At 45.0% G+C, this 19479-nt stretch overlaps 1 long non-coding RNA gene across 3 annotated transcripts; it reads left to right on the top strand.

Moving 5' to 3' along the window:
- The first annotated feature begins 150 nt into the window (after positions 1–150).
- LOC125409646 (uncharacterized) lies at positions 151–18956 on the top strand. 3 transcript variants are annotated; one of them, XR_015737898.1, is made up of 4 exons: positions 151–740; positions 1643–1871; positions 8068–8170; positions 13628–14371. It is a non-coding gene; the product is annotated as an uncharacterized LOC125409646 (long non-coding RNA). The 3 variants fall into 3 exon arrangements; XR_015737900.1 differs by lacking the exons at positions 8068–8170; positions 13628–14371 and adding an exon at positions 16575–18956; XR_015737899.1 differs by lacking the exon at positions 8068–8170.
- The last annotated feature ends 523 nt before the right edge of the window (positions 18957–19479 follow it).

Below are 19479 nucleotides of genomic sequence, written 5' to 3'. Positions count from 1 at the left end.
CTGCGCCGGCTCCGCTACCCTCCCCCCAGCCTCCCGCCCTCAAACCGCGGCGCGGCGGCGGCGGCGGCAGCGGCGGCGGCGCGGGGCACGCTGGGAGGGCGAGGCCGCGTGCTCTCTCGCGAGACTCGGCGAGTACCGGGCCGTCCGTGGCTTTCTCTGCGGTGGCTTCGGGTACGGTAGACGAAGCTGCTCGCCGGCTTTCGCTCCGGTGGAGTTTCGGAGAGACGGAAGTTTCTTCAGGGCACCCAGACGCCGCGTGGCGAGCTCTCATCCCGCCTGGTGACGCTGACTGCGGCCTCCGCCATTTCTAGGCAGCCAGTACTTTGTCACGAGCCCGGTGTCTTTGTAAGCGGTCGCCTGGTAGCTCATGGCCAGCTGCCAGTCATCCGCGGGTCACGTAGCTCTCGCTGTCGTGCCAGAGCAGCAGCATTGCCTACCGAGTGTCACCCCCAAAGGCTGCTCCTCCAGGAAGCGCTGGGACTGTATCCCAAAAACTTGTTTCTCCTTCCTGCCGGGTCCAACTCTTTTCAAATGGCTTGTTCCGGGCTCCCAGTTTTCAAGATGCCACTGGACACTAACAAGTCCCAAGTGCCTCTCTACAGCACTGTCAACTCCAGTTTCTGAACAGCGATCGTCTGTCTCTCCGTTCGGATGCCAAACTGACATCTTAAAACGGTGTCCAAAGCTGTAGCTGTGCTCGGTTGTACTACAGACTCGTCCCTCTAGAGTTGTTCTCTGAGGTAACTGGCACTGGAACCGTTTACTTAGCCACGAAGCCCCTAACCCTCGATTTACTTCTCCTTCACCCCCACATCTATCCTAACTGTAAATCCTGTCTGTTCAGTTTGGATCATCTCCATACAACTCTACAAGAAGCCTCCATTACTCTGGCCAGAATTATTCGCAGTAGTCTCCTAAGAATAATCTACTTCTCTTATTCCTAGTATGTTTTTCCTAGCACAGTAGCCAGAGCATCATGTTCAGGTAGCAAGGGATGGTAGACTCTTGTTCAAATCAATTCAGATGACATCTCTCCTCTCCAATACTCTCCACAGATTACATGTTACACAAAACGAAAACCAGACTGCTTATAAGGACGTGGATTTAGCTTCTTGTTACACAACTCCATACTGTTCCAAGCATACCTTCTTTACCCAGAGTTTTCACAATTCATTACACTCTGCTCAAAGCCTCCCTGAGATGATTTGTTTACAATACAACCACAGCCCTCATTTTACACCCCTCTACTTGGCTTGTCCCCACCCCCGTTCCTACTATGTCTAATCATAGGTGTGTGTCTAACTCCTTCACTAAAATGCAAATATTTTGAGGAAGGGATGTTGTTTTTGGTCACCGCTTGCGTCATCAGGGCCAAATGTAGCAACTGGCACAGGGCAGCTGCGCTGTAGATTTTTGCTGCAAGAATGAACAACTGGGGTGACTGCAGAGCTCAGGCAGCAAGCAGGATGTCTGGTGAGCTGAGTGAATGCATGGTGATTATCTGGGTGTTCAAGTGGGGATTGCAAGAGAGGTTAATGAGCTGTGATGTGATTGGTGCACAATAGCTTCAAGGTCCCTGCTTCAGTACAAAGTCAGTGCCAGAGTGTGCAAAACTTATGTTTGACTTTCCTTCCCATTCTAGGCCTCAGACCGAAGTTGCCTTCTCATGCGTCCACAGTGAGCACATTCTTTCCATGGTCAGGTTTTACAAACTGACAATATCCAATACTCAAATCTCCCTTCCACACCTCCTGGCTTCTAGTACATACACCACACACACAAACATACCACCCCATGACTTCTGCCTCCTCCATTGGTTTTTCTTCCATTGTGCTGGCTGGTGATGAAGCTCAGGGCCTCATGCATATTAGGTAAGTGCTCCAATACAGAGCTATACCCCCTGCCCTAATTACATAGTACATTTAATTGCCAATTTGATAACTTCTCCATTACTGCATCTACCTCCTCTTCCTCCCCAAATAAACTGCCTTTATCCATGGCTCCTAAGGTCATCAGTGTCCTATGACTTGTGTTTGTTATGATTTGAATGTATCTCCTGATAACTCCTGTAAGATTTAGTCCTCCCTGGGGCAATATTGAGGAATAGTAGTGTGCATGCATGTGTTTATGTGGATACACACGTGCCATAGCACCCAAGGCGAGAGGACAATTTGCTGGGAGAAATCAGTTCACCGTGTGGATTCTGGGAATCAATCTGAGGCCATCAAGCTTAGCAGCAGATCGCTCTTACCCACTGAAGTCCTCTTGCCAGCTGACAAACAGCAGAAGTTATTGTTGTTTGTTTGTTAGATTTGAGACTGGCTCTCACTCTCTAACCTGGCATCCTACAAGTGTAGACTAGGCTGGCCTTGAACTCACAGAGGTCTCCCTACCTATGCCTCTCAAGAGCTGGGAGGTGGGGCTTAGTAGTAAGTCATTGGGTTATTAGAGGCTTCACGCTTGGACGAATGGATGAGTGCTGGTCTTGAGAAGTTCTTTGAAGAGGAAGATGTTACAGAAAGAGCAAAGCTGACTTCTCTTTACCCGCTGTCTGGCTTCCTGTCTCACCATATTGTTGCTTCCCTCTTGAATGTGCTATATGCTCTCAACTATGTGACTCATTTGTGGAGGTGACATCTCTCACAATCAGATAAATAAATAAGACAACCGATCTTGGATTTGCGGGCTTCAAAAGTGAGCTTAACAAATCTCCATTTGCCTTTTTTGTTGTTTTTTGACACAGGGTTTCTCTGTGTAACAGTCCTAGCTGTCCTGGAACTAGCTCTTGTAGACCAGGCTGCCCTCGAACTCACAGAGATCCGCCTGCCTCTGCCTCCCAAGTGCTGGGATTAAAGGTATGCGCCACCACCGCCCGCGCTACCACCACCCGGTTCATATGACCCTATCTTAAAACCAAAACCAAAAACATAAGAGGAAAGATAGGTCAATATAGTACCCAGTCTTGAGAACAGAGATTCTTATCTTGGTACTTAGCAATCAATCTTGTTAATTCTACTTTATATTTTACAGTTCGTAATTCATCATTCTGGATAGTCTATCTAATCATTTTGTGAAGTCAGCTTTGCTTATGATGAATAGGGATATAACCGCTCCGCTTTCCTATGGCAATGTTAGGTGCTCCATACTCTTTACTTATTATGCTGTAATAACATATTGTGGTGGTTTGAAAGAAAATGGCCCCCAAAGGGAGTGGCACTCTTAAGAGTTGCGGCCTTGTTGGAGGAAGTATGTCACTGTGGGGGTCGGTTTTGAGGTCTTTTCCTCAAGCTTCACTCATTGTGACAGTCAGTTGACTTCCTGTTGCTTGCAAGATATAGGACTGTCAGCTGCTCCACCACCACGTCTGCCTGAGTGTCACCATCCTCCGTCATGATGATAATGGACTGAAACCCAGAAACTGTAGATGAGCCACCCCAATTCAATGTTTTCCTTATAAGAGTTGTCATTGTCATAGTGTCTCTTCACAGCAATAGAAACCCTAAGACACATATACTTAAGCTTTGTGTTTTTCATGTGTGTGTACACTTGTGTTTGAAGTTACACATGCTTGGGTGTGACCATGTGCGCATGTATGTGGAGACCAGAGGTCAAAGTTGATCAGGGGTCAAACTTTTTAAGTTGCTCTCTACCTTATTTTTGAGACAGGGTCTTTCACTGCAACCTTGAACTTCCTGGCTTAACTTAACTCACTGGCCAGCAAATTCCATATATGTGTTTCTGTATCCACCTCCCCAGTACTGGAATTATAGGGATTTACACCACTTTCTTTTTTCTTTTCTTGGTTTTTTCGAGACAGGGTTTCTCTGTGTAGATTTGGAGCCTGTCTTGGAACTTACTCTGTAAACCAGGCTGGCCTTGAACTCACGAGATCCGCCTGTCTCTGCCTCCCAAATGCTGGGATTAAAGGTGTGTGTCACCACCAACTGGCTTGTTTTTCTTTTTTGTGTGGATCCTGGGAATTGAACTCAGGTCCTCCTACTTTTGTGGCAAGGAGTTTACCAAGTCATCTCCCCAACCCAACTTTTGTGTTTTTATTCAAATTTAGTTTTGATCCTGACTTGGAATCTCTTCACATCTGCTCTGGCCACCACCACCATCATCATCATCTTCTTCTTCTTCTTCCTTCTTCCTTCTTTTTCTTCTCCTTTTTCTTGTTTTCCTCCTCCTCCTCCTCCTCTCCTCCTCCTCCTTCTTTGTTTCTTATTTCCTGCTTTCCTTTGTCTTAATATTTGTGTGTATATGGGATGGGGTAGTGTGTATACTCTGTGCTGTGCTGACTCCATGGCCTCTGCATCAATTCCTGTCTCTAGGTTCCTACCCTGACTTCCCTGTTACCTAGAAGTATAAGTGAAATAAACCCTTTCCTCCCCAAGTTGCCATTTGGTCATGGTGTTTTATCACACCAATAGTGACCCAAACTAGGAAGCTCACAAAATCTTTTGTTGTTGTTGTCTTGATACAAGATCTCTCTATGTATCTCTGGCTGCCCTAGAGTTTGTTATGTAGACCAGGCTGGTCTTGAACTCAAAGATATCCACCTGCCTGGGCCTCCTGAGCACTGGGATTAAAGGCGTGGGTGTCCACATGGTATATATTTCTCTCTTTGAGTGTGTGTGTGGTGCTAGGAGTTGAACTTGGAGCCTTAGATGTGCATACTAAGTAAGTACTCCAGATTTCAATTATTCTTTCTTGTAGTGATCTTTTAAAAAATGCTTTTTGTTACTTTTAATTGATGTATATGGGTGTTTTGCCTGCAGAACAAGTGTGTATCACTATAGAGGCCAGAAGAGAGTGTTAAATACCCTGGCACTGGAGTTACAGACTGTTGTGGCAATCAAGCCTAGGTTCTCTGGAAGAGCAACCAGTGCTCTTAACTGCTGAGCCATCTCTCCAGCCCCTCTTGTCCTGCTTTTAACCAGCTAGCCATCCCGCTAAGTATAATCTTTTCAGTTTCAGAATGTGCACTTAGGTTGTTTAAATTTAACTAGGCATAGTGTTGCACAACTGTAGTTCCACACTTGGGAGGGCTGAGGCAGGAGAATTGTGAGTTCCAGGCCTGGACTACAAAGTAAGACACTGCTGTCTCAAGAAAATAAAAAACAAACATCAACAATAAAACACAACAAGAAACCAAAAAGAAAAACAACCAAAAAGCAAAAACAACCCAGCCCAACCAAACAAACAAAAACAACCAAAAAAGAACAATTTTTAACCCCTGAAAATTTGCTTCTTTTTCCTTTGTTGCCAATACTATGATTTATTGTCACATAATAAATACATATAAAGCCATTGTTAATTCTCATATTGCAATCATATAGATTGCATTTTTTTATATCTTTTGTTTGTTTGTTTTTCGAGACAGGGTTTCTCTGTGTAGCCCTGACTGTCCTAGAACTCACTCTGTAGACCAGGTTGGCCTTGAACTCACAGAGATCTGCCTGCCTCTGCCTCCCCAGTGCTGGGATAAAAACATGCACTGCCACTGCCAGGCCTTCCTTTACATCTTATGCTAGATCCAGAACTGAAGTGACTGGAGTCAATAGTTTTCCCAGAGAGGGCAAGGCTTTTTCTCTCTAGTCAACTAGGATACGAGCAGTTGTGTGACTTTTCCTGGGGGAGATGAACAAAATCAATTCATATCAGGGAGGGGTTATCCACAGACAGAAGAAGCGACTGCACCTGAGTCTAGCCCATGAGCAAATGACCACACTCGAGTCTAGCGGAGGAGCAAATGACTGCACCCAAATCTAGCCAAGGAGCAAATGACTGCACCCGAGTCTAGCCGAGGAGCACATGTTCATTTGGCTTACTCACAGGAACACAGCAACGTCACTGAAACAAACCAATCCCAAAAGCTGCATCTCTGGAGCTGCCTACCCGAGCTGGAGGTAGAAGCTTGGGGAAAGGCCTCGTGAATCTTCTTACTTTTCTGAGCTTCCTCGGTTCACGTTTGGTTAGCTTTGGGAATCTTAAGTCTCCTCTCTTTCCAGAGGAAGTAGTTACTACAACAGTTCAGTTGGGAGTTGAACTGAGCAGGGGGTGGCAGCAGATGGTGATACATGCCTGTAACCCTCCTTTGGAGACAGGAAGCTTGAGGCCTTTGCTAGCCTGGGTTCCACAGTGAGGCTACCTAAAATGGAAAAGTGAAATGTGGATGAGCAGGAGGCTGAAAAGACGGCTCAGCAGCTAAGCACACTTGCTTTTGCAGAGGATCCAGCTTCGGTTCACAGCACCCATATGATGGCTAACATTCTGTAAGTCCAGTTTCCGGCGATCACAGCACCCATATGATGGCTAACATTCTGTAACTCCGGTTCCTGGGGATTACAACACCCATATGATGGCTAACATTCTGTAACCCCAGTTTCTGGGGGATCTGATGCCCTCTTCTGACTTCAGAGCCACTGGGCGTGCATGTGCCAAACAGACATGTATGCAGACGAAACACTCATGCACACCTAAAACTTTTTAAGTCTTAAAAAAAAACAGACTGTGTAAAAGGAACTAGTTTCAACTTTAAAGACTGTGTCTTAACTCAAGGGGTTAAAACATGGGATATTTCTTCTGTCCTATGTTTGGTTTTTTAAAAAATAAATGTTTTGCCCCCAACTCCAAGCATTCCAATTCCTTTCTTGTTGTGTGCTACATTAACTGCAAATTTCAATTGCCAGTTGAGTAATTCTGTTTGGTGTTTTCTTGTTCCTATGTGGCAGATACCCATGGCTTTCTCATTCACCCCGTCTGGGCCTCCAGTGTGGTATAATTATCCTGAAAAGCCAAGATGTGTGAGAGCTTAGCTTGATTACTCTAATGGCACACAGTGTTTTCACAAACCTCTCAATTCCTGAATAATTATCATTATCATATTTACGTGTTTAGCTAAAAGCTTAATTGGAAGATTCCAGAATGAAACAATACTACACAAGGAAAAAGAAACTTACAGTCATTTTTCTTTGAAAGTTTTTTTTCCATTTTCCCCCCACTAATACATGCATGAAATTAAACCATCACATCATGCAGAAGCAATCATCACACATCGCAATCATTCCCAGCTTCTCAGCTGCGTTCCCACAGAGGCAAAGTATGCTTAACTCTTTCTGCTACCTCCATTTATCATTGTCTAGATAGTGTGTATACTATGCTTCCAGCACCAGTTTCTTTTGCTTTCCAAGACAGTTTTATTTATGTGCATGTGTGTTTTGGGTGTGCAACTGCACGTGTGCACAGAGAGGGTACTGGATCTCCTGGAGCTGGAATTACAGGACATAATGGACTGCCTGGGGTGGGTGCTGGGAACAAACTCCAGTTCTCTTTAAGAAAGACAAAGCTGGGTGGTGTGGACACACCTTTAATCCCAGCACTTGGGAGGCAGAAGCAGGTGGATCTCTGAGTTCCAGGATAGCCAAAGCAAAGCAAACGCTGGTAGCTGCTGAGTAATCTCTTCAGTCTTTTTTTTTTTTTTCTTTTTTACAACTTACTATGTTACGCAGGCTGGTCTCAAGTTTGAACCTTCTGCCCCAGACATCTGAGTAGCTGGGATTAGAGTACATGCCACGTGGAAATCACTCTATTAATTTCCACTGGTGATTGAAGATGTGTTTTCAAGGCCATAGTGTGAAATTCTTTATCATCCTTCAGTTGCTTCTATTTGCTTTGTGCAACCCAGAGGTCCAGGCCATATGTGTGGGAAGGAGGTGCCTGTCCTAAGTGAGGTTTGGCCGAAATGATAGTTATGTAAGCAAGAAGATGCCCCGTCTGGTCGTATCTTTGGTTTGGTTTTCATAGACTAAGTCTTTGATGTTGAAAACTTTTCTCCAAGTCTGGTGACCAAATTGGAACACATATGAGAACAAGACCCCGAATAACTCATTTGGGGGCTCTGTATTTGCAGTGTGCTTTATTCACTGGAGAGCTTCACTAGTAAAACTATAAATGACAAATTTATTGGGACATTAGGTTTCTTTTTAAAGTCATAACTTTTTTTTTTGTGTGTGTGTGTGTGTGTGTATCTGTGTTTATGGGTACCGCTTGTGTGTATGTCTTCAGAGGCCCCAAGAGGTCACTGGATCTCCTGGATCCACAGTTGCAGGAGGTTCTGAGCCGCCCGGTGTTGTGCTAGGGACAGAACCTCGGGTGCTCTTGACCTGAGGTGAGTACTCTTGATTACCAGTTCATCTCTTCGGCCTTCTGTTCTTGTTTTTGTTTGTCTTTCTGTTTTGGGTGGGGTTTTTTTTTTATTTTTGCTTGCTTTTTTTTCTTGGGCTAAATTTTATCTATGTAGTCCTGGCTGCCCTGGAGCTCACTATGTAGACCAGGTTGGGCGAAATCCACCTGCCTCTGTCTCCAGAATGGGGATACTAAAGGCATGCACCACCATGCCCAGCCTCCTATCCTTATTTTTTATAAGAGCAGATTTCAGAATGTAGTTCGGGTTGCCCTGGAACTTGAGATCCCCCTGCCTCAGCCCTCTAAGCTTTAGAATTACAGTCATATACACCTTATCTGATGATTCAGGTTTTTTTGGTGGGGGGTGGGGGAAGAAAAAACCCCTGAAAAATTTCAAGGGGGACATGTTAGGCTACCCCAAGGCTTCTGATAGCAAGGGAAAGAGGGGTTGCAGGCTTGCAGTGCTTTAGAACACAGCGATTTCTGCATCCAGGGACAGATCAGTCAATGCAGAGGAATGTGGATGGCCAACCCCTTTGTTATGAAATGTCAGAAACCAGGGCACATTTGATCTGGAAAGAAAGGATTTGTATTTGCTCCTGTGTCTGCATGCTTTGTCAGCAAGGGACTAGGGCAGGAGGAGGGCAGGGTGAATGGACAAAGCCAGAATACTCAGAGTTTAAGAAGCTCCTTGCTCCTAAGGCGCAATCCCCAGAGCGAATTCTGCTCTAATGCACCACCGCTACCTAGACAGGGAAGGCCAGAGCACATTTGTGTATTAGTGATAGCTCTCCAGAGAAACACATCAATAGGATATATATAGATTTATAAGAAGAGGTTTAGATAGGAATTGGCTCATGCGATTATAGAGCCCGAGGAATCCCGCCATCTGCTGTCTGTACAGCTGGAGAGCCAGTAAAGCATGTGGTCTAATTTATCCCATGGCTGCAGGCCTCGGGGCAGGGAAGTGTGGGAGTGGTTCTAGTTTCTGTGGTAAGACACTCAGACTGGAAGTAACATAGAGGAGAAAAGAGTTTATTTGGTGTCCTAGTTAGGGTTACTATTGCTGTGAAGAGACACCATGACCACAGCAAGTTTTATAAAGAAAAAACATTTAATTAGATTTAATTGAGGTGACATGCTTACAGTTTCAGAGGTTCAGTCCATTATCATCATGAAGGGGAGCATGGCGGCCTGCAGGCAGACGTGGTGCTGGAGTAGTTGAGAGTCCTACATCTTGCAGACAACAGGAAGTTGACTGACTGTCAAACTGAGGGAAGCCTGAGTTAAAGAGACCTCAAAGTCCACCCCCACAGTGTCACACTTCCTCCAACAAAGCCACACCTCCTAACAGTGCCACTCCCTTTGGGGGGCACTTCCTTTCAAACTACCACATTTGGCTTGCATTTCAGATCACAATCCGCCACCGAGAGAAGTCAGGCAGGAACCTGGAAAGAACTGGGAAGAGATGCTGCCGGTTAGCTCATTCTCAGGTTCCTGCTTAGTCAGCTGCCTTTTTGCACAGGACCACTTTCCTGGGTGGTGTTGCCTGCAATGGGCTGGGCCCCCTGCATCTGTTGATAATTGACCCCCCTGTAGACATGCCAATAGGCAGTTCCTCTCTGCAGAACCTTTCCTTTAAGATGACTAACCTGTGTCAAGTTTTCAGTCAATCTAATTAGGACAGGTCTGTTCTGAGAACCAGGGGCTCTGGTATCTGAAGACAGGAGAAAATGGATGCCTTACCCTGATTGGAAGGAGGGGTGTGGTGGAGTAGGTGGAGAAGAAGAACAGGAGGAGGGGGAGAGAAGGGAAAGAGAATATGAGGTGCTTGTGAAAGGGACTTTTTCCTAGGGAGACACAACACACACAGACACACACATCCATTTACTTCCAAAAAGTGGAAGTCATAACATACTAACGGTTACACCAAAGTCCAAGTTGGTGAACCTATGAGTTGTTATTTGGATTAGCAATAGGAGCATGGATAGCTCAGAAAGGCAACCGCATCTCTAAAAAGCCCACCCAGCACGAGTTGCCAACTAACAACTCACAGTCCTATGGTGTCCCTTCTCTGTGGCTCAGCTGTCAGTCCCAACCTCAGCAGATGTTTGCTCTTTTTCGAAAGCTGGGCAGGGACCTTCAAGAATCTTCAGCCAGGCGGTAGTGGTGCACGCCTTTAATCCCAGCACTTGGGAGGCAGAGGCAGGCAGATCTCTGTGAGTTTGAGGGCAGCCTGGTCTACAAGAGCTAGTTCCAGGACAGACTCCAAAGCTACAGAGAAACCTTGTCTCAAAAACAACCAAAAAAAAAAAAAATCTTCAAAGTTTTGACTTTCCCAGATATGCTTTTTTTCTTTTTCTTTTCTTTTTTAACACCTCTTAAGTCTTTTGAGTGCATCCCTTGAAGAGGCTGAGGGAGAAGGCTTTTGAATTCAAGATCAGCCTAGGTAGAGAATGAGCCCCTGTATCAAAGCAAAACCAAAATGTGTACTTCCATGTAAATATGTAAAGGAAATGTCATAACCAAATTCATTCTTTTATTCAATTACTACTCATTGATTAAAAAAAAACCTCCAAACACAACACAAATGTCACATAAAATACCTGAAAAGAATCAACTTATGAAGACATTTGATTTGGCTCATGAGTTCAGAGATCTCACCGATGACTGTTTGGTCCCTTTGCTTTGGGCCTCTGCCAAGGCAGCTTATCAAGCACAAGTGGGGGGTGGAGCAGTACCAGTAACTTCATGGCCAAGAAGGGAAAGAGAGAAAGGAGATGGGGCCAGAGCTCCACCATCTTCTTGTTTTATTTGTTTCTAGACAGAGTTTCTCTGTGTAGTCCTGGCTGTCCTGGAACTTGCTCTGTCAACCAGGCTGGCCTTGAACTCACACAGATCCAGCTGCCACTGCCTCCCAAGTGCTGGAATTAAAGGTGTGGCCACCATTGCCCAGTACCACCTTTCTCTTGAAAGACATGTCCCCAATGACCTAAAATCCTCCCCACTAGGCCTCACCTCCTTCAGACTCCACTAATTCTAAGAAATGACTTCTTGGGGAGCTGACCTTCACCACATGGACCTCTGAGATGCCTGACTTGCAAACTCAAGGACTTGCTTGTCTATGTGGGCCTCCAGTGGGTTAGATAACGGTTGCTTACACTTTTGTTTTTATTGGTTTTACAGTTATACAGGGTTATATTGGTTATACAGGGTTTTTCAGTATAGCTCTGACTGTCCTAAAACTCACTCTATAGACCAGACTGGCCTCAAACTCAGATATTCACCTGCCTCTGCCCCCCCCCATTATCAGTCTACTGATCCAGTGTTAATTTCCTTCCAGCACCATCTTACCAAAATGCCCAGGATAATGTCTTGTTAGCATCTGAGCATCCCTTACACAGTCAAGGCCACACCCAAAGTTAGCTATGTGGCTTGTCAGAGGAAATCAATGTCAACCAGCAGTAGAAATCACGACCTAAAGGAAAGCCTGCATTCTGGAAGAGCAAGGACTCATTGGCCAAGTTCCTTTACTATGTTTTACAAGCGTTTTACTACATGGTCTTCATATTACCTAGGTTGCAAATTCCTGAGACTGGAGTTACTAGTGGTAATGAGTTGTCACATGGGTGCTGAGAGCCAAACCTGGGTCCTCTGCCAGGGTCACAGGTGCTCTTCACGGCTGAGGCGTCCCTCCAGCCCCCTCCACTCATTTTGTGACGGTCTCTAGTTAGAAGAGCAATCAGTAACTGATTCCAGGGTGTACACCTTTTGAGTGCCAAACCCATGTCACATCTTAGTCATTAGCTGCATTTGCTGTAGGGGGTAATCTGTGTTTGTGATTCTAGATTCTAGCACCCAGAGACTGATGCAGGAGGATTGCAAATTCAAACACAGCTTGGGCTATTCTATTTTGAGGCCATGTTTCAAAAAACATCTTAACTATGTGTTCTGATAGTGACTTGAGTTATTTATAAATAATAAATTACACTAATAAGCATAATTATTATCAAATAGAACCATGGAGTAATTAATATACTTTAGCAAAACACTTTTATCAAGTTTATCTTGAGTGATTCAAAGCATTAGAAATGCCAGATTGGGGGTGGGAGAGCTGCTTAAGTGATTAGGAGCACTGACTGCTCTTCCAGAGGATCCAGGTTCAAGTCACACCATCTGTAACTCCAGTCCCAGGCGATCTGATGCCCTCTTTTGACTTCCAAAGGCACCTGACACGCACATGGCACACATGCATACATGCAAGTAAAGCATGCATATACAGAAAAAAATAGACATTAAAAAAGAAAAAGGCAAATTTTGGGTTGGAGAGATGACTCAGAAGTTGAGTGCCTTCTGCTCTCTTGCAGAGTTCAGCTACCATGTGAGAGGGCTCAGAACCACCTGAGGGTTCCAGAGGGTCTGGTGCCCTCTTTTGGCCTTTGTAAGCAATTGCATGCATGTGAACATTAATCCCACACAACCCCCCCCCCCCACACACACATAATTAAACATAAAACGAATCGTTTTAAAAATTAAAAAAAAGATTCTGGTACCCTAGTGATGTTATTTGGTTTGCTGGAATCTCAGGATGTCTTGTAACTTTATGTTGGTGTGATGGTAACCTGTTACAGCGTTCTCCAGCTACATCCCAGGTATGTTCTGGAACTGTACTTTAAAGTTCTATGCGGGTTGAATAATAGATACAGTAATAATTGTGTTAGTTGGGTAGTGATGGTGGCTGTGTTCTATGAATGAGAGAAACCTTCAAAGATCTTAATTCTCTTGCAATGGAAATTGTTATTCAAATATCAAGAGACACAATATTCCCCCTCTTCCTCCCCTCTCTCGCATGTGCATGCATGCATGCGTGCGTACGTGTGTGTGTGTGTGTGTGTGTGTGTGTTTTGAGGGAATTGTGCACACGAGTATAGTTCCCTAGTGTTAGGATAATCTTTTTGTATACAGTGAAGATGTGTCTCTGTTTAACCTCACCTGCCTAAGGTACCTTCTGATTGGTTTAATAATGAACTGAATAGCCAATAGCTAGGCAGGAGAGAATAGGCAGGACTTCCTGGGAGAGACAAGAACTCTGGAAAGAATCAGGCAGGGGAAAATTGCCAGCAATGCTCAGTAGGAGGAGAGGTAATGGGCCATGTGGCAGAATGTAGATGAAAACAGATGGGTTAATTTACCTTATAAGAACTAGTTGGGCTGGGCAGTGGTGGTGACACCTTTAATCCCAGTACTTGGGAGGTAGAGGCAGGTGGATCTCTGTGAGTTTGAAGCCAGCCTGGTCTACAAGAGCTAGTAAGAGCTAGTTCCAGGATAGGCTCCAAAGCTACATAGAAATCCTGTCTCAAAAAAAAGAGCTAGTTGGGAACAAGCCTAAGATAAGGCCAAGTTTTCAAAATTAATAATGAATTTCCGTGTCATTATTCAGGAGCTGGCAGTTCAAAGAAAGAACTGCAACTATACCCTAGGAAGCCAGAAGAGGTCATGGGATCCCCTGGAGTTGGAATTACAGACAGTGTGAACCACCTGCCATGGATGCAAGGCATTGAAATCGAGTCCTCTGAATGAATAGTACGACCCTGACCTGTCTCTCTAGCGCCCAACCCCCCTGTCCAAACAACTTAGACAAATTATGAAGAAAAGAAATCTTAGAGAGAGAGTGTGAGAAGACTGGAGGACTACTAAATGTCTGGTGACTTTCCTGTTTTCAGAGGCTCAGCACTAAGACTGGGGCTTGGTCCCAAGCTGAAGACATTGCCAGGCATTGCTTCTGAACCTTCCGGGGCATTGCAAGTAGGAGGCAGTTTGCAGGTCCTTTTGTCACTGAACATCTGTGTGAACAAGTACCGCAAGATGGCATCTCTTCTCAGTGTTCAGTCTGACACAGGCTGTCCCTGTGTTATGCCGCAGAAGTACAGACCTCACATTCTGTCTGGCTGTTTAAAGAATATAATACAAGGGCTAGACAGGCGACCGTTCAGCAGTTAAAAGCACGGGCTGCTCATCCAGAGGTTTCAGTTTTGATTCCCAGCACCCACCTAGCAACTCACAACTGTTTGTAACTCCAGTTCCAGGAGTTCTGGTGCCCTCTTCTGGTCTCCTAGGGCACAAGACACACATAAGATGTATAGGCATACATGTAGGCAAAGTACCCATACACATAAAAATATAACCCAAGGGGCTGAAGAGATGGCTCAGTGGTTAAGAGCTTTGCCTGCTCTTCCAAAGGTCCTGAGTTCAATTCCTAGCACCCACATGGTGGCTCACAACCATCTGCAATGAGGGATACATGCAAGCAGAATACTGTAAATATAATAAATAAAACTTAAAAAAAATATAACCCAAGCAATCAGTTGGTTAATAAAATGTCGTATCCCTTTCACTTGTGTTAACTCTACTTCAGACTGACCTGGAAAGCCAGGTTCCAAGGTAGACTTTCCAGATCCTTCAGTTCAGTGAGTCAAGGGAGACAGCCAAGTCCTTATTTTTTTCCCACAGTCACAAACACTCCAGCCATTGTGTCTAGATCCACATTGTGCCCTTAAAGCAGCTATCTCTTGGTGACATTCAATCCTGGAGATAGACATCCTCCAGTGGTAACATTGTGTCCCTCAGGATAAAAGACAAGGGCGAGGCTCACACAGTCTAGAAATGATTGAATACTTTAGGCATGGGATGCTATTTGTAAGATTTTAGTGGTCAAGTATGAGACAGAGCAGAAGTTTGTAGGCTGGATATAGAACTTGGGAGGATTGTGGGTTTGAGACCCTTCTAAACAATATAACGATACCCTGCTTTTTTTTTTTTTAAAAAAAAAAACAAACAAAAACCAAACGAATAGGGGTTGGAGAGATGACTTAGGGGTTGAGAACTGGTTGATTTTCTCAGGGAACTGGGGTTCAATTCCCAGCACCCACATGGTGTAATGAACACTATACTGGTAATTTGTCACGTGCTGTTTGAGCTCACCGAGAAGCCAGCTCTGGAAGTGGGGCTCTGTCCTCCTTGCTTCCACTTTCAGACCCAGGTATGTATGTGACCGGGAGGGAAGAGAGCAGCAAAATCTCACACATGTGCTCAGGGGAGCTGAGCCTTCCCCATCGAGCCACCGGTTAAAAGCCCCACTGGCGCTGACTTGGCTGTTTGGTTTGTTGTGAGACCGTTCAGCTCTGTAGCCCAGTTGGGCCTTGAACTCCAGGAGACCAGGTCCCTCTGTCACCTGAATGCCAGGATCAAAGGCATGCATCGCCATGGCATGCTCCACTATGCCTGGCTTCAGGGACGACCTCTTACTAATTCACAGTAGGGATTAAATCTCTGCATGAGGTTTTCATTTCGTTTTTATTATTTTACATTCTAACTTAATTATATTATTGTTTGTTTGTGCACATGTGTGGGTGAACTCATGCTGCAGAGAGCTCCTGGAGGGCGAAGGACAAGCAGTGGGAGTGGGTTCTCGCCTTCCTTCCACGCTGGGAATCCCAGGGATCAAATCCAGGGGCCTTTACTCATAGCAACAACACTATTTTTACATTAAAAATATTTACTTTTGTTTTTGTGTGTGTGCATGTGCCCGCTTGTCTGTATGTGACCACATGTGTGCAGGGACCTGGAAGGGCAGAAGAGGTTGTTAGGTCCGCTGGAACTGGAGTAACAGGAGGTTAGGAGTCAAACAACGTGGGTGCTGGGAACCAGACTTGGCCTGGGTTCTCTGAAAAGCAGCATGTCCTTTCAACTGCTGAGCTCTCTCTCTAGCCCCTCATTTAAATAAGATATCTTAACACAGAGTTTCAGTAATCCAGGCTGGCCTTTTTTTTTTTTTTTTTTGGCAGGGTCTCTATGTAACCCTGGGACTCACTCTATAGACAAAGCTGTGCTATAATTCAGAGATCTGCCTGCCTCTATCTCCCGGGTGCCAGGATGATCAAAGGTGTGTGTTTTCATGCCTGACTTCCAGGCTAGCCTTGAGCTATTCAAGAATGAACTGGAACTTCGATCCTTTTACTGCCACCCCCGAAATACTGGGATTGCAGGAGAGTGCCCCCACTCTCAACATCTACTGTGACTTTGTGTGTGTGTGTGTGTGTTTGAATGTAACTGGTCATAGAGAGTAGCATTATTAGGAGGTATGGCCTTCTTGGAGGAAGTATGCCAGGGTGGGCTTTGAGGTTTCCTATGCTCAGGATACAACCCAGTGTCTCAGTAGACTTCCTGTTGCCTACAAGATGTAGGACTCTCAGCTCCAGCACCGTCTCTGCCTGCCTGCCGCCATGCTCTCCGCCATGATGATAATGGGTTGAACCTCTGGAACGGTAAGTGAACCCCTTCAATGAGATGTTTTCCTTTGTAAGAGTTATCATGGTGTCTCTTCACAGCAATAGAAACCCTCACAAGGACAGTGGGGATATTCAAACTGCAGGGACAGCCAGGCTCTTTCATCTGCCTCAGACCTGTGCTGCCTTCGTGCTGCAGTGGCACATGGAATGGTTGTGACAGAAACCTTTGAGAAGAATGTCTGCAGAGCTCTGACTTGGAAGGTCGAATGGGAACAGGCAGGCTCCAGAGGGCTTTCAGTGCGGAGAAGGCTCGGTACAGGGCTGAACCTGAGTCTGACTGTGGCTGTCTTTTCTTATCTCTCTGATGGAGACAGAGGGGAAACGATTTACTTTGGCACATGGTTTCAGAGAGTTCTTCACAATTCTTGGCTCTGCTGGTGCTGGGCAGGAGGTAACGGTAGAAGCTTTGTTTCACAGCAAACAGGAACCACAGAGAAAGAGAAGAGACAGGAAATTGATGCAACTGTCAAAGTGTGTCAAAGACACACCTCTAGTGACCAGGTTCTTCCAGCACGGCTTTGCCTCCCACAGTTTCTGCTGTCTCCCCAGACAGTACTGCAACAGCGTCACAGGCCTGTATTCCGAGTACTCAGAAGGCTTACGCAGGAGGATCATGAGTTCGAGGCCAGTTTTGGGTTACAAGTTGAGGTCACATTAAAAAAAAAAATCAGGATCTAAAATAGCGCCACCATCTAGAGACCAAACATTCAGTCTGTGAGCTGGTGGAGGCCACTTCATAATCAAACTGTCATACTGCCCATGAGGAAAAATGAGGAAAGCCCAAGAGGAAGGGCATCCAACAGGAGGATTGCTCAATTCAAAACATTCCTGCCGTGAATGAAGGAAAGGATGTTGAGTGGACATTTCAGATTAAACAAGATAGAAAGGTGACAGCCAAAGCCAAGAGATGGACAAAGCGACAGGAATGGGTAGGAAGAAAATGCCATGAGAAATAATATTGGAGGACCAGTGGGTGGGCTCTTGCTGCCAACCCTGAGTTCAATCCCCAGAATGCTCTCAGTGGAAGGAGAGAACCAACGCCTGCAAGTTGTCTTCTGGCCCCACCCTCACACTAAATAAATGTGAAAAAGGAAATAATGAAAAAGAATAGCGTGAGAACAACTGCCGAAATATTATCAGGCTTACTAACCAGGTAATAATGTATCAGCGTCACGGCCCAAGCTGATTGTTATACTGTAGCTGTGTAAAAGGAGGTCCTGTTTTTAAGAAACACACAATGAAGTGTTGAAGGGTAAAAAGATACACCAAAGCAAAGACACTCTCATGACAACTTGGTAAGTGTGCTAGGTAAGTGGGTTGAAGCCCACATAGGCCTGCCCTAAAAAAAGGACTTAATGTTGATTGGGCAATAAGAATGAACAAAAAATACAGTGTACAGTCATGTGGGGTGGCACACACCTTTAATCCCAGTCCTGGGGAGGCAGTGCAGGCTGATCTTTGTGAGTTCAAGTCATTACCATCTATACAGTGACTTTCAGGCCAATTGGCTACAGAATGAGAACCTGTCGACAAAACAATCCTACTGGCTCTTTTTGTGGGCAGCTCTGTGGTCGGACATTTCTCTCCTGCCTGCCTGTTCCCAAATACCCAGTGACCACTTCCCAAATTACCATACAGAGATTTAATATTATTTATAAATGCTCAACCAATTGCTCAGGCTTATTGCTAACTAGTTCTTACATTTTAAGTTAACCCATATTCCCTATTTACACTCTGCCACATGGTGGTACCTTTATTAGCATGGCACATTCATCTCCTGCTCCCTCTGTGTCTGGCTGGCGACTCCTTCCCATCATCCTTAGTTTGGTTGCCCTGCCTTTACTTCCTGCCTGGTTACCGATCAACCAGCATTTTATTAAACCAATTCGAATGTACAGGAGGATTATTGCACATCACAGCTCTGCTTTAAAAGCCCCATTCCTCACAGGAGACTCCCACCACGATTTCCTACACACTGCAAGGGATGTGTCCATGAGAAGTGCCAGGTTAAGGAAACTAAAGTATCCCTGACAAATGTGGCTTAGGGACGGTGAGCTTGCCTAGCTTGTGCAAGACTCTGGGTTTGACCTCCAGCCCTGCAAACATACAACCAAACAATATCCCACACAACAGATGGACAAAAGCTAACAGTGGTGAATTACATCTAATTGCCTTGCCAGGCATTTACAGGTCTGTTCGTTAATTGCAACTAATCAACGATCATTTTACTCAAAGCCACACCTGGCCTTATTGCGGTAATTTTAGAAATTATGCGTCACGTAGTGTTATATGATAGTTTTTTTTCCTAAGTGACTTACTACAGTGAAAATTACTACGTATAAAAGCATGTTTTGCTAGATACTATATGTAAATGAAGAGTTTTATTTTTTAATTAAAAATGGTTTGTTATTTATTTATTTACTTTATGTGCTTTGGTGTTTTGTTTGCATGTATATCTGTGTGAGGGTGTCTGATCCCCTGGAACTGAGGTTACAGACAGTTGTGAGCTGCTATGTGGGTACTGGGAATTGAACCCAGGTCCTTTGGAAGAGCGCTCAGTACTCTTAACTTTTGTGCCATCTTTCTAGCACCAGGGTTTTTATTAATCTTAAGAAACAACTCAGACCTTTTAAAATAACCAATTGTGAACTGGGGATAGTGGTGTATACTTGTAATTCCAACCTCTGGAGGCTGAGGTAGGAGGATTGATTAAGTTCAAGTCCAGTCTGAGTTGTAATAGTGAGTTCTGGGCTGGCCTGCACTACATTAAGAGACCCTGTCTCAAAACGCTAAAAAACTAGCCAATAATAACTACTTTACGTAGTCTGTTGTTTTAAGCCATGCTCACGCTCCTGTCAGTCAGTGTCCACTAGAGGGCAGCAGAGGACCATGGTTTGACTGCAATGTACAGTGTAATAAGCGCTCTCATTATTTATTGTGTGCA

This window comes from Myodes glareolus, chromosome 1 (genome assembly GCF_982192425.1).
Source record: "Myodes glareolus chromosome 1, mMyoGla1.1, whole genome shotgun sequence".
In the NCBI taxonomy this organism is placed as follows: Eukaryota; Metazoa; Chordata; class Mammalia; order Rodentia; family Cricetidae; genus Myodes; species Myodes glareolus.
Note: the sequence above shows the minus strand (reverse complement) of the source record. Positions and strands in the feature narration are given on the sequence as shown.